This window comes from Danio rerio, chromosome 5 (assembly GCF_052040795.2).
Source record: "Danio rerio strain M-AB ecotype USA chromosome 5, GRCz13ab, whole genome shotgun sequence".
NCBI classification, from domain to species: Eukaryota; Metazoa; Chordata; class Actinopteri; order Cypriniformes; family Danionidae; genus Danio; species Danio rerio.
In genome coordinates, this window is record NC_141025.1 from 397,925 (window position 1) to 423,866 (window position 25,942).

At 38.4% G+C, this 25,942-nt stretch overlaps 2 long non-coding RNA genes across 2 annotated transcripts in view; both read left to right on the plus strand.

The window, feature by feature from the left end:
- The window catches only part of LOC147843750 (uncharacterized), an 83,507-nt gene extending 58,813 nt beyond the window's left edge, over positions 1–24,694 (plus strand). Inside the window, exon 2 of the long non-coding RNA XR_015490829.1 lies at positions 22,778–24,694. This is a non-coding gene — a long non-coding RNA (uncharacterized LOC147843750). The remainder of the gene's footprint in view (positions 1–22,777) is intronic.
- LOC147843754 (uncharacterized) lies at positions 53–3,313 on the plus strand. The gene is made up of 2 exons (XR_015490990.1): positions 53–1,330; positions 2,593–3,313. It is a non-coding gene; the product is annotated as an uncharacterized LOC147843754 (long non-coding RNA).
- Positions 24,695–25,942: the final 1,248 nt, after the last annotated feature.

Genomic DNA, 25,942 nt, shown 5'->3' on the forward strand with positions numbered 1-25,942 from the left:
TCAGAACAACATTTTTTTAGTTTTAGGCCTTACCCACATATAAATACATTTAGATCACTTACAGTGATCATTACTATTGAACTGTGAAGACGCTTTCAACCAGCACAACAACACATGCTTCTGAAGACGATCACCTACTGCAGCTTTTAGGCGTGCACTTGAACTTACTCATGAAACTGTGTGTACTGAAGACACATTCAGGGCAAAATCCACAATGTAAATATGAAGAGTGTAAGATAATAAAGGGTGTAAGGCTTGTTCAAGCCCAGTGTGAGCATCACATGGTTTGTGGTCTAGGTTTATGTACAGGAAGGAATCTCAGAGCCAGTGGAGCCATGTCAGCATCAGTCTGTGGCTGTTTCTCAGTATGTGTATGCGTTCTTCAGCGGTCTTGTGTCCTTTTGTTCTCCTAAAACGTCATCATCAGCTGCCAAAGATCAGTTCCAATACTCAAGACCGCAAGAACAGAGGATGCATGACAGTTCCTGGATGTGTTCTTGATATTGATGATGCATGGATGCAGAATTGGGCAGCGAACTAGCTCTAGAAGTCCCAGAAGTCATTGCGACTGCCGGTGGGAAGCGCAGCCTTTAGATTTATAATTAAAGTTCAATATCACTGATAAACCCCAGGAGTTTCCCTACATGAAACGGTGAAAGTAAACATTACCATGAACATCTTAATAAAGGAACAAACACATTAATGCTGTTTCTTTGCAGAATTCGTATTAAAATCTGTTGTAATTATATTGTGCAGCGTGTATCTGTGAAGTCTTTATGCAGAGTATATATTTTGAAAAGGGGGAAAACAACAGCTCTTTGCTCGAGTGCTGTCATGTTTAAATAAAGTTCCGTTAAAAACACATGAAGGTCATGTGACCATCAGGCAGAACGCAAATCGGTCTCCACAAGAACACAAGTCTGTTCTCTGCGTTGTTGGAATTGAGAAGTTTCCATGACTGAGTGAGCAGCTTATTAGCTTTAGCTCTCCTTGACACTGGTTCTTTACCGCTGTTGTTTTCACATCTGGAAAATAAGCAAGCTGATAACATAAACTACATTATTAACACTTTCGTGATGTTCACTGATACTAGTACTAATTTACCAAGTAAACTCAGTTACCACAGCACCTGTTTTGTCAACACCTGTCAGTGTTTATTTTTCACAGTAGCTTAGCATACAACAGAAAATACATTGGTACTAATGTTTTTGTTTACATCCATCAAAACGGTCTCTTGTAGGCTATTTATGTTGATTTCCTATAGCATTACATTTTATTTAATGGGCGTATGTTTATCATTATACGCTATATGTGTTAAAGGATACACTTTGTACAGCAATGCCACTATTAGTGGTCTGTAAGGACATATTTCATATAAATCATGAAGGTAAGAATAAAAGACTTACTCAACAGGAATTCTGTCCTCCGCTGGGTCTAGACCTTCTTCAAAATGTATGTGTTCTTCTTAGGCCCCGTTTACACTAGTGCGTTTTAGTTTTAAAACGGCGTTGTAGAATTAAAACGATCCGCGTCCACACTCGCGTTTTACCCAGCGTTTCTGAACTGCTCTGCGTCCACACCAAAACGCTGAAAACGCACATCACGTGAACACACACACACTCTCGGGCAAGCGCTCCAGCATTTCTACCCAGATGAGAGCTCTGCTTGTCGGACTGCTCATCAAGCATCTCCCGCTGGATCTAATCTCACTGTATTTGCTAAACGTGATATTTCATTCATGTTGTTGTCTTTATCTAACGACATAGGCCAATTCCCTGACTTTGGTCATTGTAATCTATTAAGTTACTTGTTCACGGGTAACATGTTTTGGTTAAGCGCAAAGATAAGTTAATGATTAATCCAGGTACATTGACTGATCGCTTGCCTTTATTTCCTATAATGTATAAACTTATTGTATGTTATACTTTTATAATTATCGATTATTAAAACTGATATTCAGCAAAAGAGAGGGTGTGTTTCGTATTTTCACTGAAATTGAAAGGAGGCAGTTGTTATCGGCTCCGTTTTGTTATAAATATCCACACAGTGAAGATGACGCTCATATATACAGCACGACGCCTCAACATTTCTGCTGTCTGTTTAGTTGCTAATATTAAAAAGAAAATAGGCAGTTCCTTAAATCATGTTTACATTTTATTGTTGAGAAAGTGAAACAACGAAGCCAAGGTGATGTGAATGAAGTTATAAAGTACACTGTTCCCTTTGAAGATTTACGCGTGTCCTCGGTATGTTTTCCATATCAAACTGGGAAGGGGGAGACTGCAGCCTTGATCAAACTTGCGAAATCTGAACTTACAAGAAGAGGATGCGAGACTGAACTGTGTGTAGGCTACTTAATATTGAGGAAAAGCCCCAATCAGAGAGGCGAATGTCTGCAGCCCCGCCTCCGTTTTCAGATGTCTCCGTCTTTCCCCATCCACACTGAGACGGAGCAGCAGCGTTTCAGAATGAAAACGGCCTCTCCAGCGTTTTCAAAAAGCTCCGTTTTCGGCGCTAGAGAACTCCGGCGTAGTGTGGACGGATGGCGTAACCGTAGCAAAACTTATACGTTTTCAAACTAAAACGCACTAGTGTAAACGGGGCCTTAAACTCGCGCTGTTCCTCTGAGGAGAAAGTAAATTCGTTGTTCACTTCCATCCGAAGTGCTTCTTCACTCGTATCGCGCCGTCTTTTAAACGTACATAAAGAAATGTCCCTGATAAAGCTTGTCGTTTGATGCAATGTCTCGACTCTCGGGGGCGTGTACATTATTACCTGGCTAATCTCAGTGCATTTCCATATGAACAGTGCGCTCACTGAGGGCAGGATCACGTTAGCTGTTATGAGGCGATACAGGAGAATACAGTCCCTTTTATACAGCTTACATGAAAAGAGATTATTTGTTTTGGACTTGAATAGAGTGGAGGAACTATGACGTCACTTTGTAGGCTAATCGGCTGCTAGCATGAAACTGGTTCCCTCGTGAAAATCCCTATAGGATTTTCCCATAGGCTTTTCGAAGATTGCGAATAATAAGCTCTGTTCAAACACTGTTCATTACACTTACACGTTCAGTCCAGACGGATAATCCTCACACCAAAATACATCTTAGAGCAATTATGGATCTTAAATAAAAACGCAAGAATTGAAAAGCTAACATTAGGCTATTAACAGACTCGGAGTGCTCGTCTGTGACGTCAGCATCACCCTGCTACAGACAACTTATCAAGCTCATTTTTAGAAATAATGTCCATGACAAAGAGTTAATCTCTCTGTGTATTATATTATAAACAAATAAATACGCAAAAACAAATAGACCTATGTGCTTTTTGGATTGTTTTTACATGGGAAATTCATCTGTTTTGCTTTACTGTTTTAAAAGTTTTAAAACTGTGTATAAATCTGCCTACATATTATCATCATAAGACATATTTAAATAAGTGTATCACTCGCGTACACACAGCCCGCTTACCTTAACAGATGACAGAAATGAGGCGTGAGGAGGAACAAGTCTATCAAATGCCTGCAAGTTCCATCATCATGGACACAGAGCAACATTCAATATTCCTTTCTTTGTCACAAAGTACAGTGAAAAGCGGCTCATACAGTCACATCTGCTGTACATTTTATGGAGGAGTGTAAATATTCCTGTTATGACCGAGTTAAATGTGTTCAGATGAAGAAAAAAGACGAAAAATCAAATGACAGTTAACAATATACTTTTACACATTTATTCACACGTTTGCATTACTGAGAGCAGGACAGAGACAGACAGCACTGCAGTATCTTCATAATATTGTTTATTAAAATTGATGATCAACAAATGAATCTGTCTCGACAGCCTTTACAAGTGAAGGAATTATCTTTTTCAGTTCAAGTCTACCTCAAAAATTAAAAAAAAAAAAAAAAAAATGCTCCGAGATGGGCGTGGAGCAGCGCTGTGAGCAGGGTTGAGTGAGCGTGGCTGACAGTGCAAGTGGAAAAGGATGGAGCGATTCGAGCAAACTCGGCTAACAAAATGAAACCCAAACTCTGAGGAGACTGATATTATAGTTTTAAATGTAAAGAAATAAACAGTCATGTAATGCCCTGCTACATTTGTCATTCGTAATTTCATATACACACAACCACAAATTGTTCTATCATTATACAGATAATCGTGTTTATATACACAGTACAAATGAGGAGGACTTCTCTCTTCTCAATCCCGGGTCTGAAGGCTGACACACTGGATAGCAATGCAGTCTCTTGCCCTGTCTATTCCAGACATTAACCCTGCCGGTAATCTGGAGGATTTTGAACATGTGCGAACACAGCAGCACGGATAAAGGCGATGATTTTCAATGCTAACCTGATGGTAACGAACTCCACTGATAAAAGACAACGTCCGCCATTCTCCAATTCCCATACAGCTCCTCCGACAAACATGCCTGATGCAAACCATCAGCTGTGCTGCATCGACCCGGTCACTGGTGTTGCCAGCTATTTCCAATGAAAAGTAGCTAAATGTCGCCAGATGACGTCACACACTAATTTGCATATCAGTGACACGCCATCACCAAGTATCTGACAAGTGTGAGCCCTTCATGTCTCTACTCCCTGAGGCTCCGTGTATTACATTAAACTTCATCCAGATGTATAATAAAGATGTATAATAAATAGGTTCTTACGAACATAATACTTTGCGTGACGACGTCATTGCGTAATCACAAATCAAAACTAGATCTTTATTTAGTATACAATATAATTCATGTTTTCTCAGATTGACCGGCCATCTCAGTTAAATCATTATTTGAAATATGTCCATTTAGATTTGTATGAGAAATAGAGTTGACTGTAAATTACAAACACTTTTTGATATGCATAGTTTATTTTTCAATATAACACTGATAATGAACAGCAACATTCTTTTAAACAATCACAACTTGTGTATTTACTCTTTTAAACTTGTGAAATTAACATATTTGAGAAAGTGACAACAGTTATATCAGTATTGGAATGTATTGCTACCTAAATTACCAACAATTGTACGTGCATACATACAGATATCAGTAAATGAACAGTTATGAAAAGCAATCAGAGCAGCAGTTTACTCTACTGAGTGAAGCCTGCAGCCGCTCTTTAAGTCACTGTATAAAATTGCTACAAGTAGCCAAAAGTATGTTAAAAATGGCTTAATTTGTTATAGGTGCTGGAAAAAAATTGCTAGAGTAGTATGAAAAGTGCTAAAACTAGTAACAAAATTGCTAAGTTGTCAACACTGCCGGTCTCACCCAGTCATAGGGTCTCCCAGCTTGGCAGGTCTGCCTTGCCTTCGAAAAGCATGTGCAGTCATGAATAATTAAGCCGGCTCTTCTCATAGGATAAGAAAACTCTGCTATGAATATTAACGAGAAACCGATGCATCATCACTGCACTAGCAGTTTGGCACTACATCACAGATTTTAATCCCCAAAAATCATTTTAAAGCTGGAAGCTGAAATCAGCTGACAATAGGTGCGTTCGACTTCATGCAGCGCTGCGCAGATCCATCGAAATCTGTCTTAAAGCGGTGCATGCTGGTTAGAAATCTTGTCCGGATTGATGCTGCGCCGACGCCACGTGACTGTCACATGTGGCATCAAAGTACCGCGACAGCGCTCCGAGATCAGACGGCTGATTCAGACCGTGCAGCTTCTGAAGAGCGACTGCAGGAGCTTTGATGACGACACCGACATTACACGATTGGCCAAGTTCACCACATGACAACAAACACGTGTATTTCAGGTTTATTATTGGACAAATTCCGATTCAAAAGTTTCAAAACAAACAATTCACTTTTCACACCCTCTCTATCCTGTACACATCATGCTTATTAAAAGACTACAAATATTTAATCATCTTTTGTTAAATAATCTGGTTATAAAGGTTAGCTTGTTTGCACAGGTTTATTTTCAACCTATTTATACAGACTATATAATGCATCCATCTCCATGAACAATTTAAATGATATATTTTAGTGAATAACCTAAAATGAACTCAAATAAGTCTTACAGACTTGAAATAAAATAATCATCATTGTCCTGTTACCCTAAAGCTTTCTTAACAAATAAGGTTAAAGAACTATTTTATTAAATAATTATACAATGATTTAATGAGTATAATATAAATATAGATTTTGTTTCCTGTCTAGCTGTTTATACCTGCTCTTTCTGGGAAACATCTGCTGAAAGTGTAGCTCACTTATTTTACCTTTTGTTCAATCTTTTTGGATTAAACTGCTTGTTTGAAAATGCTTTTATTATCCAGAATAATATTATTTATTAAGACCTAATCAAAACACCTTGTTTTGCGTTTTACATTGGAAAGTTTTACATCTATAAATGTACATAAATGTAAACCCCTTTTTAACATATTCAAACAAGAAGTATTAGCCTAAAGTGATGTTTAAACTCCTAGAACTTGTGCTTATTGCTTTGTATTTTATAGACCTGTTCACTTGTATGTTTATATTAACCTCTCATTTCCTTATTTCTCTCATGCATTTGTTATATATTTTAATCGTAATTCTCCCTTATTGTTTAAAATTGTACAAACTATAGTTGTTAGAGACTGTATTCTGTTTTATTTGTAAATGTTTTGTTGTTATAAATAAAAATAAATAAAAAATGATGATGACGCCATGTGATCGGTCATCGTGACTGCAGCAACTTTGAGTCCCGAAGTGTCCAGCTGTCCGTCTTGACGGCTCCGTTTTCAACTCCGCCCCCACCTGCGCTCGGCTAATCTCGTTGATCACCGGCTGCAGCTGAGCTTCATGTCGAACGCACCTAATAGCTCAACATGATCCAGTTTTCCCACAATTCAAGCTAACAGGTGCTATAACGCTGCCTTAAAAAAGTTTTTTACGTCTATGCTGTATATTTCATACATGAAATAAATTAAACAGACATGCACTTAAGCGTGTAAGTGATATGCAAATTACTGCAGCAAAATTTACCCAATAGAAGAAAGAATCAGCACTGCAGGTAAAATTGGCCAATGGGTAGAGTTTTAGAACGACGCTGGCTCCGCCCACCGGAGTTGCGGGAGAAACCGAAAGGAGAAAAACAGCGAACAGAGCGGTGTTGAGAAGCCGAGAGATTTAGAGGATAAACCGACAATGAGAGAAGAAAGGAAAGACGATTGCAAAATCGGACTTTAATATTAAGGGCTACAATGCAGTAAGAATGGATAGGAAAATAGGTAAGGGAGGGGGGATTCTCACATTTAAACTAATAGGTATCCAAAGAAGCAAAGTAAAGAGGAATGAATTAGAGATTATTATTGTGGAGGTATGGTCAAGTGAAGGTAATGAAACAATAATACATTTTATAACCCATGTAGAATGTTAGAGAGAGAACAGGTAGAAGAGATATGGCAGGATATTAATGGGAAAACTATCTGGTGTGGAGATTTTATTGCCCACAGTACATTATGGGGAAACAGAAATGACAATAGTGGAAGAGTAATTGAAGAAGAGCTAGTTTGCATTAATGACGGGACAGGAACTAGATTGGATATAGCAAGTAGCACAGATATTACAATAGTAACAAAGGATATTGCTGATAGGTGTGAATGGGGAGGTATTAGGAGACAGTACAGTTGGAAGTGGCCATTACCCAATCAAAAACTCAAATAACAGAATGTGTAAAAGAAACTGAAGTGAGAGAGGGGAAATGGATTTGGGAAAGAGCAGATTGGGATAAATTTAGGGAAATCAGTGAAGATCGTTTGCAAAAGATTGAGGATTATTTCAAATAATTTGAGGATAATGTTGTAAGTTTGTGTATAAGAGTTAGTGGTGGAATAACTGAAGCAGCAAACATGGCAATGCCTAAATCTAAACCTAAAATAATTAATAAAATTGTTCCATGGTGGACAATGGAGTGTAGGAAAGCTATAAAGGAGAGAAATAAAGCAGTTAAAAAATGACGGTCAGAGGGTTATTATTAATAATAAAGAAAAAGCAAGCACATTAATTAAAGTACACAGCACAGACTATTTAAGCCAAGAGGAGAAAAGAGGGAGGGAGGAAACTTGTGGAAGATATCAGTTTGATTTAGGGAAAGATGACGAGGACCAGATACTAATATAAATTTCTCAGGGACTGAGCTTAGTAGAGCATAAAAGAAATCAGGGAAAACGGCTCTAGAGAGAGATTAAATTTGTTATGCTATGTTAGAAAACCTAACTGATAAAGGAAAGAAGGTGCTGCTGAGGTTATATAACAAAATATGGGAAGTAGGAGTTATTCCACAGGAATGGAAGAAGGCAGTTATCATTCCCATTAAAAAGCCTGGGAAAGATCCAAACAGCCAACCAGTTACAGACTGACAGCTCTAACATCGCATATGAGGAAAATGATGGAAAGAATGAATAATGACAGATTAGTTTACTGGGTTGAAACTAAAGGAAAGCAAGGAAACTATCAAAGTGGATTTAGGAAAGGTAGAGGGACAATGGATCTAACTTTAAGGCTGGAAGATGATATTAAAAAAGCACAGGTAAACAGGGAATCGGTTATAGCAGTATTTTTAGACATAGAGAAAGCTTACGACATGTGGAGAGATGGAGTGTTCATTAAACTTAACCAGTTAGGAGTTAAGAGACGCATACTGAGATGGGGTAAAGAATTACTTTCAGAAAGATCCATAACAGTTAAAATAAATGTTAAATGGTGGATGCTTCAGTGTCGAAAATCGTACACCTCAAGCGAGCATCATTAGCCCTTTTTTGTTTTCTATAATGTTTGACGGGATGTTTAAAGAGTTAGAAAATAATACAGGAGTTGCATTATTTGCAGATGATGGTGCGATTTGGAAAAGAGGGAGAAACATAACATTTATAATGAAGAAAACGCAACAGATATTAAATACAGTGCAGGAATGGACAGTGAGGATTTGGAATATCCCAAGAAAAAACTAAAGCCATGCTATTTACCAAAAGAAAACAAGAGGGGAATTAAAACTGACATTGGGAGGTAAGGATTTGGAGAATGTTGAATCCTTTACATATCTGGTACTGTGGTTTGATAGGAGACTCACATGGAACACACATATTAGGAAAATGGTTGATAAATGTAAGAGTGTTAAATGTAATGAGGTGCCTATGTGGTGTAGACTGGGGTGCTAGTAGATTGGCATTAAAAACTATTTATACAGGGTTGATAAGATCAGTGTTTGACTATGGTGTATGGATCAGCTGATAACAGTTAGATACAATCCAAAATCAAGCATTAAGAGTATGCTGTGGAGCCATGAAAACCACATCGGTAGCAGCATTACAGGTTGAGATGGGAGAGATGCCTTTACACCCTAGGAGAGATCAGCTGGCGGTAGTATACTGGGCGAACTTGAAAGGCCGTAATGACAATCACATATCACAAACAGTTCTGGTGCAGTGCCAAGAATGAGAGAAACATGGTGTTAAAGGTTATGGATGGATAACGTAAAATAAATGATATGGAAATAGACACACTGACCATTTCACCCACTATAGTGTTTGCAGTGGTTCCCACATGCTGCTTGAGGATTTGGAAGTTGATTTTGAAACAATGAAAGTACAACAAGAAAGTGAGATTGACAGAAAACAAGTGGAAAATTATATAAGGGAAAAATACAGTGAAACAACTGAAATATACACAGATGCATCAATAATTGGATAAAGGGTAGTGTCAAAGAGTGTCATTCAGTATTCCAAAGTTAAAAATTGAAGCTGCAAAAAGAATTAATAATAATTGAGCAGTTTATACAGCAGAACTGGTAGCGATATGGTTGGCTCTAAAGTGCGTTGAGGATAATAAACCAATTGAAGCAGTCATTGCGTCTGATTCAAGTTCAGCACTTATGAGTATAAAAAAGTTAGTATCAGAGTCACGGCAGGACATCATTTATGAAATAGTGCAGTTGGGAAATAATCTTATAAAATTAGGAGTCATCATTTCATTGTTGTGTGTAACGGCGCACATAGGGGTCAGTGGGAATGAGATGGCAGACAAGTTGGCAAAACAAGCAGCACAGCAAACTACGATAGAGACGAACATCAAATACAGCAAGTCAGAAATCAAAAGTATAGTTAAAACTAAAGTATTGGGAAAATGGCAACATATATGGAATAATGGGAGTACAGGACGTCAATATTACACCATACAGAAGAAAGTCAGAAGAGGTAGGGAAACAAGGAAAAGCAAACCGGAAGAAGACAAGTTCACAAGAATGAGATTTAATCACAGCGTTTAATAGCACATTACATATGATCAATAAACATGCAGATGGGATGTGTGAATGTAATAACCAGGAGACTGTAGAACATGTATTAATGCACTGCCCAATATATCAGACAGAAAGAAATAGATTATTCACACAGTTAAAGGAAAAACAAGTGGAACCTAACATAAAGAACATACTAAAGTTGAGCACGGGTGATGTGTGTTTTAGATATGTTGAACTTTTTGAAAGACACAGGGTTGATGCATGGTTTAGTTAAATCCTGATTCACACTCCAATCCCAATGGTGGCGGTAATGAACCAAAAAGCTGGTTGACAACCGCCAAAAAACACATAATAAGAATAATTTCGAGCGAGGAAAATATGTTATTTTCTTAAAAGTAAAATAACTGAACAAACACAGATGATTTAATAGGTATTCACAGCCAAACGCTAGTCAAATGTTTGAGCTAAGAGTTTAAACTTACCTAAACACCTAGATGATCCGACGCTTTAAGTTGGAGTTGATGGTGTATTAACCTAATAATAATTCAGAGGAATCGGTGAGTTAAAGGTTTCATTTTATGTGTAACATTTTCATTGTGTACATTTCCTATGTGTGTGTAATTTTATGTTCATTGCACATGAAGTACGATTGTATTGTGAATAGTGAAGGTTAGCTTGAGTTATATAAGCTTTTAAGAGATGTTATTCTGTATTCAGGCCAGATTTGTTTCATTCATTTAAACTTGGATTTTCTGCTGAACATTTCGAGTTTCAAGTCGCGTTGACAGAGGAGGATGATGGCGAGCCACCCATAGAGTTTGATCTTTCAACCCTTTTGTTTTCTGGGTTCTCATCTTATTTTTGGCTAATGGTGATTATTTTCGTTTGAAACTCTGAGATTTGGAGGTATTTTCTAAGCTCAAAGTCCAGGACTGAGTTCAATTCACATCAAAAGTTGTAGTGTGAGTTTTAGTTCTTTTCATTTCCAAAAAAAAGGTATCTGGATTTATATACTATTTTTGTATGGCTGTGAATGATTTTATTGGTTTGATATGCATTTAAGTGAAGTTTAAACTAGAGTTTGAATTGCTAAGAGACTAAGAAAAAAGGAAAATAACCCAAACTCAGTCTAAACTAAACAGAAATAAGTTGGGTTTTAATCTAAAACAACAAGTAAGAGTCCAAAACACAATAATCTAAAATTTCTGGTGGCAAGTTTTATGATAAAATGACAAATTGATTAAAACAAGTAGAAATTGATTTTAGTTTTCCTCTGAGAGAATGATACAGTTATCTGATTCATTTGTTTCTTGCTAAGAAAGTTTTGTTGAATATTGTTTTTGTTTATTTTTTTCCTTTTACAAATTGTATTTTATTTGATCAGTTTTCTTTTATTCATCATAGTAAACAGATAACTAAAATATTTTAAGCTTTGCATTGAGTGTGTGTGTGTGTATACTTTGCCTCTGAACTTTGAGTTTTCTGATTTGGCCTATTGACCTGACTGACAACAAGATATTAGTTGTGTAGTCTTTAGCATCTGCAAAAAGGGAAAGGTATACTCTTACAAGCGTTACACCTACACTGTTTATTATCCTTATTTTGCAAAAGCACACACTTGTGTTTGTGAGTGTACACAAAACAAACTAGACACCTAACAAATTTAATCTTATCTGAACAATAAAACTGAAGGTGTAGAGTTCTTTTCGGCATTATAAGGAGAAGACTCCTCAAAACACGTCCACGCAGTCTTCGACCCCTGGGGGTTACACTTCACCTAGGTATGCTACAGTGGCTTGCAGGTCAGAGACTTTCGCTGGATTTACGGTAGGCTCAGTATTCTGTAATATGGAGGCAATGTTAGAATCCACTTGTGTAAGTTTAATAAAGGGCTTGCACAGATACATAAACGAGTCAACAGGCAGAGTCGGCAACAGATGAGCAGCCCAGATCATTCAACATACACAAGGGAAATCCAACAGATGTTAGTGGTTAGGCAGGCAATGAGTCAAGACAACAACAATCAGTCCAAAACAGATCAAAGGGGCAATAACAAGCAGCGTACGTGAGGAAAACAGACCAGGGGCGGTTTCGTAAAAGTGGTTTAGAATAGCGGGGATTAAAGTCAAAGCCTGACTTCAATCAGCTGAACTAATCGTCCACGCTTAAACTGGTTCCATAACAGCAGGTTGAAGATCATTTGATTTGACTGATCTGAGTTCAGCTTAATCAATCTAGATAAGCGCTTATGCATGTTACTGTCGTAAAACTTGGTAAAACTAAGGTCCAGCATAGATGCATTGATTATGTTGTGTGCTACCATGGCAACTACGAGAACTGAAAGAGCTCAGAAATGAGATTAACTCGAGATCAACTTTTTTACTTGGTAGCACCGGTACTCCCAACTTCACATATTTAGGAGCACCAAAGAAAATGTAGAAGCACCCACCAAAAATGAATGAGCACCACTGCAAACTGTATATTAAGGGGTTTATTGCATTTGAAAACAACATCAACTAGGACTAACAAAATCCAGAAACAACTATCTAACCAATGCTGAGATGACTTATTAATATTTGTGCAAAACAAAGGTCTAGAAAAGTCTCACTTCTGTCACTCTTTATAAGGTTTGTGTCATTCTTAATGCTCAGTCTCGTTATGCGCTCATTTAGTTTTCTGTGTTTGTGGAAAAAAAGCAGGCGAGTCAGCCAACCAGGGCAGAGCAGGATTCTCGCGGTGACCACCGGCGCAATACCACTATTTGTTATGAGCTGCAGTTTCAGTTTAAACTCAGTAAAAGGCGAGCTTCTTTCGCCATGATGTTGTGCAGTGGTAGAGTTTACATTTATAGCGAACATTTGCGCTGAACACGCAGTGAATAACGCATCGAGATTCAGGCACCTTCTCAGCTGGTGGATCAACATTCACCACATAATCGCTGTCATCGGTACTTTTCGTTCTTCCCCCGTTTGCATTTCCCGCATTCCCCACACAAACTCCCTGTCATCTGGCAGCGGAAAGCCTTCAGTGATTGACAGCTGATATGAACTAATATAGCGCCAATATAATCGTCTTCTTGCAGACGTGGCTGTAAGCCTCGTGGCTGTTGCCAACTACAGGCCTAGGCCAGTCTTTAAATCTTGCATCCTCCAGCCTGATGTCCGAAAACTTGCATTTCCCCATGTTTTAATTCAGCTACTGAATCAAAGGCGAGCTCGCCTATATGGTTGGCAGCAAGCCAGCCGGGTACCCACCGGTTTGTTTCAGCGCGTGTGCGAACTCCACTTCACATGACATCGCTCAGGTCCAACTCTCTATATATTAAAAAAAATCAACGCAAAATTTAAAATAAAGGCCTAAACTCAACACAAATTGAAAATTTATCCAAAACACTAGGCTCGAAAATGTAATACCTCGTCAGATGACTTTTATTACTTTTTAATGGCCTTAATTTTGGCTAATTTTATTTGCTACCTTTTACAACCCCGCGGACACCCTGTAATAATCAAAAACTACGGCTTGCATCAAAGCAAGAGAGAAGCTGCCATGAACTTGCATTTCAATTGAAATTATCTAGGCTTATTAACATTAAATGTTTGTCGTAATACACTGAAATTGTGCTTGACCGCGTGCGAGAGAGAGCTAGAGAGAATTTGTGCTTACTGCCAAGGAAAAGATTTAAAGCATTGCAGAGTCACTGTAGCAAACTAAATGTGCTTAACTCCAGCACATTAAGTTCAAAATAATGGCAAGAGCCATGCACGCACACGCGGTGAGATTTTTAATTTGCTGCTAAAATCCCTGCAGAATGCTGGAAAATATCTTTACATTAAAGTAAAGCTACTGCTCCGCCCGGATCCATCACCTGAATATTCCACTCAGGGTTTGCAGCTTTAAAGGGGTGCTCCACTATGATATCATATGTTAAACTGTAGTTGATGTGTAATGTAGCTGTGTGAACATAAACAGCGTCTTTGAATGTAAAATGCTTAAAGTTCAATGCAAAGGGAGACCTTGGCTTTTACAGCATCGCTGTTCAATTAGTTTGTCATGGGGGCCGGTTCATGCAAAGCATCCTAAATGAAGCGCTGGCGCACGCATATTGTCACATATTCATTGAAAAAGAAATAACAAACTTGCAAGCGGAAAAGATATGGGAACGGCCGCTGCTGTAGTTAATCCTGTGTGTGCGTATTAGCCTCGGTGTACTTCAAACTTAAAATTAGCGCACATGGAACTTGGCATTTTGCAGCGGTTTCGTTCCGTGCAACAGAAATGAGAGAAGACTTTACGAGGAATAGACTGACGAATTATAGCGCAGTTAATAGTGAAATCGGCTATTCGTTACATTCCTATCAGTGCATTGTGCAAATAGCCTTTTCTTCAAACATGTTTTCGGCTGCCCGCACCACTCGCTTATGATGACTCACGCTCTGCGCAGCCTTTAACTGCAGCTCGTGCTGTTATTAAAGAGACGCACGTAACTTCATAACGATAGTGACCTTTTTTTCCGACTGATCTAAATTTATTTTTGATGTCTTGGTCACACTCTTTGGAGGGCTGGAACAAAGTGTCTCGGGGACTGGATTTGGCCCACGAGCAGCCAATTGAATAGCCCTGTTTTACAGAGTTAGCTTAGCAAAGACTCGAACAAATTTTGGGGACTACAAAAAACTTCCGAACCAGTGAGATCACGAACATACTTTTTGCGTGCGCACACACACACTGCGCAGGTAAGGGCCGTGGCCAGAGGTGCTGTAACGTTACAGCAGAGATGGAGCTAAAAATTAGGGGTGCACGATATACCGGCGGCCATATCGTTATCGATTCGATGTCTAAATTAGGCCAATAAATCACGTAATTGTGCAGATCTGCCTGCCGTGCTCGCGTGGGCGGAACATGTTCAGACTTGCCCAGTGCACTATAATGATCTCTCCTCTCACTGATTATTCCTTCAAAGTCTGTCCTTTCTTCACGCGACATTGCTGTGCGTTAATACCTCAGTAAGTAACCATGCTCCTCATCATTGTAGATGTGTTTGATTGAGTGTCATTGTGTATTTTGCTTCAAATTGCCTCAGGAAAAATATTACATATTATGTAAGCCTTTTCTGGAAGCTATTTCATAAAAGTGGTTAAGAAAAGCGGAGATCAAAGTCAAAAGCCTGAATTCAATGAGCTGAACTAAACGTCCACGCTTAAACTGGTTCCATAACAGCAAGATGAAGATCATGTGATCTGACTAGTTTGAGTTCAGTTTAAATAATATAGATAACTGCTCGTGTATGTTTCTGTCGTGAAACCTTAAAAGTCGAGCATAGATAAATCGATTATGTTGTGCGCTACCATGGCAATTTCGAGAACTGAAAGAGCTCTGAAATGAGATGCAGCTGTTCACAGCGAGTGAGCCACGAAACTGCAGATAGTTCAATAGGCTACATTAGTAGCAATATATTATTAAATATAGGCTATTATTTAGGTCTATTAACATGAAATTAAATATTTGTTATAACACATTTTATTTGTGCTTGACCGTGTGCGTGAGAGAGAGAATTTGCGCTTACTGACAATTGTTGCTTGCAAGGAAAAGTTTTGATGCATTGCAGGCTATCTAATATACACAATGTTGTAAATGTAAGCACATAGGTTTAAAATAAACAGAGCCGTGCACGCACAAGCGGTGGGATTTTTAGTTTGCTCTCGAACCTGCTGCAAATCGTTGCTTTCCCTTTGCCACTTGTTTCCCGCAGCCCATGGAAAAATATCTTTACATGAAAGTGAGGCTGCTGCACAGCACGGATCATCTCCCGATTATTCCACTCATTTTACAGCTTTAAAGTCGTTATTTAAGAAATGTAGTCTTCTTCTTTATATTAGTCACTGTCTTTCTTAGCCCTGTGCTGCGTGGGTTTCCTCCAGGCGCTAAAGGTGAATTGAATACACAGATACTACGTCTATATAATTTAGTCTATGATCTGGATCAGAGAGAATGAAAATAACACTGACAGATGTAGTTCTCCACCTAATGTTACAAATGTATGTTAATTCACCATTTACACTTTTCAAAGAGTGGATAAAAGACTTCAGGTGGGTTAAAGTCTGCTATGAAAATTACTAAAGCACTTACAAGATGTTCTGTTTAATTCATTTAATTTTCATGATGTTCTGTCATATAACTGCAGCGTGTACACTGTCGCAAAAGAGCTTGCATTCACTAGGATTAAAATAATATTGCAGCTCATGAAAAGAGCGTTACTATCAGGGATTTACATTAACACCCAAATGCGGGTAGATTTCAGCTGTGGCGGGTTAGACAGTCACTCCCACTAGCCGCTTTGGCTGGTTGAAAGTAATTTTTCAATTGTGGTTTTCTTAAAGCAGGGTTTGACTATAAGGATGACCCAATGTGCGTGCAAATGTGAACTTAGAATGGAGAAACAGCACGGCTAACAAAAAATAATGGCATTCACATGAGCAAACGCCAGCAGGTGAATATTGAGTGAGAGGATAATCACTTGCGCTAACAGCTGATGTGATGCACACGACTGTTTAAAGCGTGTGCGCGCTCCTGTTTCCTTGCTTGAAGCAACCGTGCCTGGAACGCAACTGTGATGGGTTCTCTCTCATATAGACCAGATAAAAAGTAATGCTAATGCACCCACGGTCTTGCTGCTACAAGAGCTCCAAATATGTCTTTGTAAGCAGCACCGGGTGCTTTGGCTCTGAACAGATCATTAATTGGCCTTAATCGTGTGATCATCCTTCCATTATCACCGTTTGTTTTTCACCTGCTTTCTTTTGCTCACAGTTATTTTTGTTTATATGGTTTAATTATAATTTTTTACAACAACGTTGCTTTAATATGAGATTAACTCTCCATTTATGTGTACTTAACTGGTGATCTTAGGCAGGACAGATTACTCTGCATATTTTTGATACATGACAATAATTATTTTTAACAGTAAATTGATTTTCTTTGTTTTGTTTTTTTAAAGAAATGTTTTGTTAATCAAAAAGTATAGTTTACAGCTATTTAACTTGTTTTGACACGTTTAAAAAAATGTTCACAAAACATGAAATGAATGAGAAGGCATGTGGACAAAACACAAAAGTCATTTTAGCATGTAAAATCATTTTAATCCATATAAAATATTTTCCCAACAAAATTGAGGCTAGTGAAAATGCTGAGTGACTAGTAACGTTGGAAAAGGTTAATGTCAAGCCCTAGACACTATTATTAGGATGACGTATGCAAACATTAAGTTATGTCAATATCCAGCTACCTACCCTGTTTGGTCTACTCCTGCATAAGCTAGTTATTATTTTTGCACCTTATTTTGTTCAGTGTAGTTTCATTTTTTAACTATTTTCACTGCAGATTTTTTTCTAAACGCAACTGTCTAAAGTTATTGATCGTGTAGTTCACGCCATGCCATGTGAGGGCTGCTCAAGGTAAGCAGAAGAAAAAATAAAAAAGGCTCCTATTATACACAAATAACGTTAAAGTGTTTATTGAAATTGTATTTATCTGTCTGGTGATTATTTGTCATTTATATATAGGTTTTATAAAATGCCAAGACTACTTACAGAGAGGTGATGCCTTTTAAACCATTAAACATGTTTTCCTTTAACTGTCACCATTTGACATTTGCATAGTTACAACAGTACCTTAGTCCTGACCTAAAGCAATATTAACAGTATTAAAAAATATTATTGATCAAATACTGGAGGCGCAGTGGGTAGCACGTTCGCATCACAGCAAGAAGGTTGCTGGTTTGAGTCCTGGCTGGGTCAGTAGGCCTTTCTGTGTGGTTTGCATGTTCTCCGGGTTTTCTCCGGGTGCTCCGGTTTCCGCTCACAGTCGAAAGACATCCGCTATAGGGGAATTGAATAAGCTAAATTGGACGTAGTGTATCTGTGTGAATGCGAGAGTGTTTGGGTGTTTCCCAGTGTTGGGTTGCGGCTGGAAGGGCATCTGCTGTGTAAAACATATGCTGGATAAGTTTGTGGTTAATTCTGCTGTGGTGACCCCAGATTAACAAACAGACTAAGTTGAAAAGAAAATCAATGAATGATTTGATGAAAGCTTACAAACTATGGTTTCCATATTTGGTGACTGATTTTCAAAACAGTTGACAGAGGAAGATCACTCTCAGACTCATAAGGGCTCAATTTGTTACATAAATTTTGATAAGCAATGCACATGAAATATGAACGTCTGAGGCCTCGTGTAAGAAGACTTGCATGGAAATCATACTAAAACATTGCGTACGCACAAATCTGTAAATGTGTGTACGCAAAAAAAAATTCAGATGTATGAAACACTGTGCACGCCGAATCCCACGCATATTCTCTTTGTACATCTGAATGAACGTGAAACTGAGCACAACATGCACGAGCACAAAACCCCTCCCTGCCTCCGCCCCCGTATGAATATGCTAATGACTCTACTTTGGCAAAACCCAATGAAAAAGCAACGGCAAAAGCAAGCAGGAACAGAAACTTTGAACAGAATGTGAATTGAAGGTGCTGCTTTCGGAGGTAGACCGGAGAAAAACGGTGTTATTTGCAAGTTTGTTCTCTGGAATTAACAACAAAAGGAAAAAATAGAGTGGGAGAGTTTTTTTATATAGTGGGGAGAGATTAGCTGATGTGGTTAACACAGTTGGGTCTGAATATCGCACTGAGTGGATTAAAAAAGAAATGGTGAGATCTATAGGTGTAAAATTTTATAGTGTTTTAACAGCCTAAGTGGCGCAACTCGCTAAACCCATGGCAACATGTTTCGATACGTTCAAGCATGAACTCGGACATTTCCACATTACATTGGGAAAACCGGCGACCGCTGCAAATTGCGCTTTAATGTTTGGATGGTCAACTGTATGGTACAGAAACCTTTTATACTAGACATGCGGATGAACCCTTCTCATACAAGCTGAGAAGACACTTTGTAGAGAGCAATTTAACACAACTGCTTCTAGGAGTCGCCAATAGAAATAAAACAGACACACACAAGAAATGTGTGTACGCCAGCCATAAAGCTGCCGTGGAGCTGCGAACATTCCCACGTTCAGTTCATCGTTAGTAAATCCAAACGTGAGCGATTCTGAGCGTGAAACCTGGCGTACGCAAAGTTTTTGTGCGTACGCAGCGTTGATACATGAGGCCTCTGGTCTTGAAAGTTTGGTTCTACACTCAGACAGAATCTGACTGTAAGCTCATTTTTGAGAGATCAACTTTAGGTAAAAAGAGACCAAACTTTAAAAGATACTTCATCCAATAACTGAACTTTATTTATTTTTTTTACCATTTTTGGGTGAACTATCCCACTAAATCTCTGCTCAAGTATTCAACCATTTAAGTTGAAATGTTATATTGTGTTTTGTAAAACAGCACAAATTATAGATTAAAGTGTGGAAAGGTACATACAGCAAACATAAACGTAATTTACCGCGATCGTTAGGTGCTGGAAAAGCATAATAATGCACCTTGAAAAGGGCTGGAGTTTGAAGTTGGAAAAGGTGTAAGAACCCTGATATACCCAAAGTAAGATTTATGAAAAAAGATAAATAATTTTTTAAAAAGTTAAGGGGAAATTTTAAGTCAAAGTTTAATAAACAGAAAAAAGTCTACATAAACATTAAAAAAATGAGTTGAAATGTAGTTTGTGTTTATTTTGTTTGCAATAACTTATTTTTATTTAAATGTTTATATCGTTCTATTCTACTATATAGTGAATAGCGACCTGAGAAACTTGACGCATGACCCTGCGTTTCCGGTCTGACACATTCGCATGCATATGAATGGAAGTCTATGGGGAGAAAACTCAAGTGTGACCGCAGCTTTAGCGATAGAAGATTCGCATTTGCACAGGGCCGGATTAAGAATTCAAAAAAATATAAAAATAAAAATAATAATAAAACTAGTGAAAATGTATGTATTTTTAGTATACTTGTTCAAGTTCACTAAAACAGTACTATATATAATATAGGACTAATATATATATAATTTTTAAAGGGTATTTTAATGTATTGCTTTTACAAACGTATAAAGCATATTATTGGCATGGCATATAACACACAATGCCTCTCCAATCCAGTTCCATGAATCTGAGTCTTTCATAATACACACACTTATTAATGATTTACTGTGTCTCTCCACCTCTCCATGTATTCTCCCTCGTGATGAAGACTATAGGCAAACAGCATAGAACAACTTGATTATAAACATAAAGTATCCGAAATCACACTCACTATACCTCTTCTCTCCCGTCTCTCTTCTCTTCAGGGCTTTACTCTCTGTCTCTCTCTCTCTCCCCCTCCTTTTGTATTAATTTGTGATAGCAATTTATTTTTACTCAGAGGAAATACAGTTGTCTGAGCAAAACAGTTTTTACAGAGAGGGAGGCACCTTTATTAAGGCCATGTCTACACTAATCCGGATAAATTTGAACACTGTCGTTTCTATTCGTTTTCCAAAACTTTGTCATCCACACTGAAACGACTACAAATGCTTTCAGCCTGTACTGCGCATGCGTGAAACGTAAGACGCTTTGTCACGCGTCATTTCCGGCTGACGTTTATTTTCTTTCCGGCTCTTTGAAACGTTGCGGCAAAATGTGAAGGAAAAGCACAGAGTTTTTTAAATGGACTGACAATGAAGTAGAGTTGCTGCTTCGAGTAACACATGAATACAAAGTTGCAAAAGAGAGTGGAAATGTAGACTGGGAGACGTGCCAAAACAAATACGCCGATATACTGGAGCGCTTTAAAGAACAGTATCCTGCTGATGACGCTGCTTACCCTCACAGTAAGGACGACATCACTAAAATCATAATCACAACGAAAATTAAGTAAACAAATTAGTAACATGACTGAGTGTCACATGACAAAAAAACGCGTTTTCGAAAGACTCTGTTTTCACAGTCTACACTACGACACGAAAAAGGCGTTTTCAAATTTATCCACTTTGGAGAGCGTTTTCAAAAAGATACGTTTTTGTTTCCTAAAAACGCGTCTCAGTGTGGATGAAAGGGCAAAACGGAGACAAAAATATGCGTTTTCAAATGAAAATGCATTAGTGTGGACATGGCCTAAGGCTAAACATTATTAAAAACCCACGAGGCACATGTGACTTTATATAACATTTACATTATTTATTAAAAATGTTTCCTTCCTGTTAAAAATAAATATATTTCCAATCTAAAATGTTAAGGGGAGAAAAAAATGGCACGAGTTCAGCTGATGGTGGATTAGAACCGGGTTGATCAATCGTGTCAAAAGATGTTGCCGTGCGCTTTACGAGGTGTGCCACTGAAGCTGTAGTTATTGTCTGCTCTTTACTCATCTTGTCTATGTCAATCAGGCACCGGCAGGCTTAAACCGTGAACAGCTTATTCCAACTAGGTGCGCTATTTGCAATTAGCCTAAAAAGACACTCCGAAATTGTCTTTTTTTTTTCTTTTCTCCCCCCTCGCAGGGGCCCCAAGTGCGCACGGCCCATGGGCCTGTGCCCATAAGGCCCATTGGTTAATCCGGCCCTGCATTCGCATGAATAGAAGTCTATGGGGAGAAAAGTCAGAATTTTCTCCCCATAGACTTCCATTCATACACATGCGAATGCGTCAGACCGGAAATGCAGGGTCATGTGTCAAGTTTTGCTGGTTGCTGCGGTGCAAAGTTCAAGCTTGGTGAACTCTGACCTGCGAAATCGCATCGCTCGACTGTGTAAGACCAATCAAGGATCAAAACATGACCTCTCTGTACAGAAATGTAAAACATGGAGCAATCGCTCGCTTTTTTAATGTCTAATAATCTTGTTTTAATCCCGCACCTTTTAGAAACACGGATGACAGAATTTCGCACACACAAACTCTAGTTCAATTAAATTCAGCTTTATTTGTATAGCGCTTTTACAATGTAGACTGTAGTGTGACCGCAGCATAAGCAGTAGTTGGGTCAGTCTGGTTCCTGTTCTCTGCTGTGATTAGTGTGATTGTGTCAGGTGTGTCTCGTTAGTTTACCAGCGTACTTAAACTCCTCTATTCCCTGTGCTCTGTTGATGCCTGTTCTCTGCTGGTTCACTCAGTTCATTCTTGACTTTTTCTAGTTGCAGACTTGCTGTTAAACAAACTTATTAATGCAGAATACAGCAGTCACATTATGACTAAACACAGCTCTGTGTACTGTCAGAGGAAGTGTCAGTCCTTCAAACTAATCACTTTACCATAAAAATAAAAGAATCTACCTCATGTAATATGGTGTAACCCCATTATAAACTCTTTATGCTGTGATATTTTCTATAATTACTTATTTATTTGACTCCAGTATTGTTTTATAGTGTTTATTGGATATCTCCAGTCATAATGCTGCATCAATCCTGAACATAGGAAATCTGCCTAGCGATTGTTGAGCGGGTAAGGATGAGACATCGTGATTGGTTGATTTGTCTAAGCTCCGCCCACTATGCTGAGGTAGTATTTAAGCGGGCGGGAGTTGTTCAGTGCAGTGCGAGAGATCGAGGTGAGCGGGAGGAGAACAGCTTTAGCTCTGTAACAGTGGATTTACTCTTGCTAGTCGAGGAGTTAAAAGGAGCTTATTATCAGGAACAGTAATACGAAGGGGTGTAGCGGACGAAAGTGAGCGGGGCGGGGGTGGCGTGGAAGAAAGCGAAAGTGAACAGCGGACGCGGGGAAGAGGGGAAGATGAAAAGGGGGTGGTCGGTAAAATAGGGTACCGGATCCGGCGTGTTCTGGCACAAATTAAGCCTTGAATGCAGGAAATATATGCGTTGTATTGCTTTATTTTTTGAGTGAGTTCTAAATATTGCTGTAATTCTGTATTAACATGCCTGTTTTAATGATCGCAGGTTTATAGTTTCTTAGATTTTCTTCTGGGTATAAGATGGCGAGAGACCCAGCCTGATTCTGTAATTTATTTTAATTTCAGTGGATTTTGAAGTGTTTTGCAGTTCAGCTGGACTGTAGGAGAATGTTTTTTTTTTTTTACTTGATACTGAACTTTAAGGGATTTTAATTCATGTGAATTGGACGGACTGATCTGAGCGCAGCAGAGTGAACTGAACAGATGGAAAGACAATACACTTGAAAAATAAACACATTTGTTTATTGTTTTTATTTTTTTGCAATTACTGTTTTAAATGTAAAAAATACAATCTGTCATTTCTGATTTCAAATTGCTCAAGGTTATTTATGGATTTCTGACAATTGTATGTCGTCCAGCCATTCTGCATCTTTGGCTTCTCCCCCGAAGGACTCCTGTCTTACGCCGTAGTCCAGCAGCAGCTCCTCCCCCACCGAGATGTCCCGAAGGGCGCGGAATAGAACGCAGTGCCGTGGCCCATGTGCCAGCGTGAGACGCTTCACAATGGGCCGCACGTTGTTGTGGCGCCGGGAGTGGTTCATTAACCTTCCGAAAGTTTCCTTGCCCTAGTGACGGGCAGGGCCAGGACTGTGCATCCAGGCAAATGCGCTTGCCACCATACCCTATTCAGCCAAACTTTGTGTTCTTACCTCCTTTACAAAAACAAAACAAACAAAAAACACAGCAGGGATATTATGCATATTTCCGACAGGATTTTCAACTCAATTTTCTGTTAAAAAATCTGCAGGATTATTGCAGGTTATTAAAATATACAGTTCCAGCAGAATTATTGTGCAGGAAAGATATGAAGTTAGATAAATTTTACAATGAAACAATGTTTTTGTTTTTGTTTTACAAATTATTTATTGAAACTAAAAGGAAAAAAAAAGCAGAATCCAATTCACAGCAGGCTGTGTGGTAGAGTTGGTGTAGGGCAGAATACAGTCTGTACAGTAGAAAAACCAATACAGCTATGGAGAATCTCCATAAACAACCAATGGACCCTTCTCGCTAAACCGTTATGATGTGTTTAACGGTCATCAGCATCCTAAATACCTTAGTTTTTAATATTTCGATTTTTTTTTTTTTTTTTTTTCTTCAACTAAAAAAAATAAAACCGAATGATCGCTTGTGCGAGGAGCATTTAATGAAGTGTCTATAGAGACAGCAGTAAATCTGACATCATTCCCTTCTTTGGCTGCTGTTGCCAGTCTCGCACTATTTTCAGTTTCTGAAAGTATTGATAACACTGTCATGGAGTTTTTTATTTCAGCAAATAGATTTGTAAAAAAATATTTGTTTTCTTATTCATTGCGCTGTTTACCAACTATGATGATTTTTGCTGAAACGCGCAAATGTGAAAAGGGTCCATACAAGTGTGTGTGTGTGTTTGCGTGCGTACAGATTATTACCTTACTTGTAACTTGTGGTCATCATTTAATTTTATTATTTTGTTTAGTGCTGTTCTAGACACTTTAATAGGTACATCTGAATATTTCTGTAAATCCCCCTCTCCTGAACATCCTCCACCTGAGAGTTTCTTTGTTCTCTAAAAAGAAATGAATAAAGTTGAAAACACTTATCTTCAGTCATGATTAGGCATGGGCTGGTATAAGTTTCTGGTGGTATGATAAACGGATAGAAATATCACAATATTGTGATTACTGCTCTAAAAAATAAGTTATTTTTTAAATATCAGAGTAAAAAAACCAACTTGAACACAGTATATTTTATTTTAGGAAAGATTTAAAATATTTAGAAACGGTAAACATGTCAGGCTAAATGATTAAGATAAATCATTGACTGCAGCTGTCGTCATTAGCTCCAAAACAGATTTACAAATACCTCAGAAACGGAATAGCAGATCATTTTAGTGGTTTTAAAACCGGGACTTTTCCAAACTGACAACCCTTGAAACCGGGTATTGTCCTACAGTATATGCCTACTCATGACCACAGGTCTTGATGTTTGCTAGACTTTTTATCATTAATGTCTATAACTGTGGCTGGTGAACTTACATCCTCATCCACAATACCTCCAGGTTCAAGTTTCTTTTTCAGTAGGTTCTTTTTAGAAACAATGTCATAGGTCGATAGTTCCTCCCTCCATTCCACTAGAACCCATGTATTGCCCATTTTAGATAGATGGATATACAAACACACACACATTATATATATATATATATATATATATATATATATATATATTAGATTGCTTCACCTGACTGTATCCATGACAACAGTTTTACCTTAATGTACCTGCTAGCGCGGGTAGTTTGCTGTCCAGCCGGCAATCAAAATGATTTCTGAGGCAACAAAAAAACTATCAGCATCAGTTTTACGCAGTGAAAATACAGAACAAAACACTGTTTATGTTACAATGATAAAAATATCATTTATAGTCATTTTTGAAATCAAGTTTTGATAATAGGCGGTAGTAGGTCTGGGTATATTACTTTAGCAATGTACTAGTATTGTTAATGTGATCTCAACTTTAAAAGAAGTGAGCATTTGTAAACTGTGTCTGCTGGAGGATTTCCCCACAGACACCAACAACAGGCGATACATCACAATCACGCCCCCACAAGAGCAAGCTCCTGATTGGTAAACGCGGCACAACTGTGCTGAAGTTCAGATTTTTGAACTCGCAGTTCACGAAGCGCACGTCAAATGCGCAAAATGCTCATCTCGTGCCACGGCATTCGCCTATATCGCACCACAGAATGTCTGATCGCTCCTTTACATTGACTTAACATGTAAATCACTCGCGCTTGATGCGGTTTCCACGTCTGGTGTGAACGCCAGAGTAGTATTTGGAGCACTTTTACATA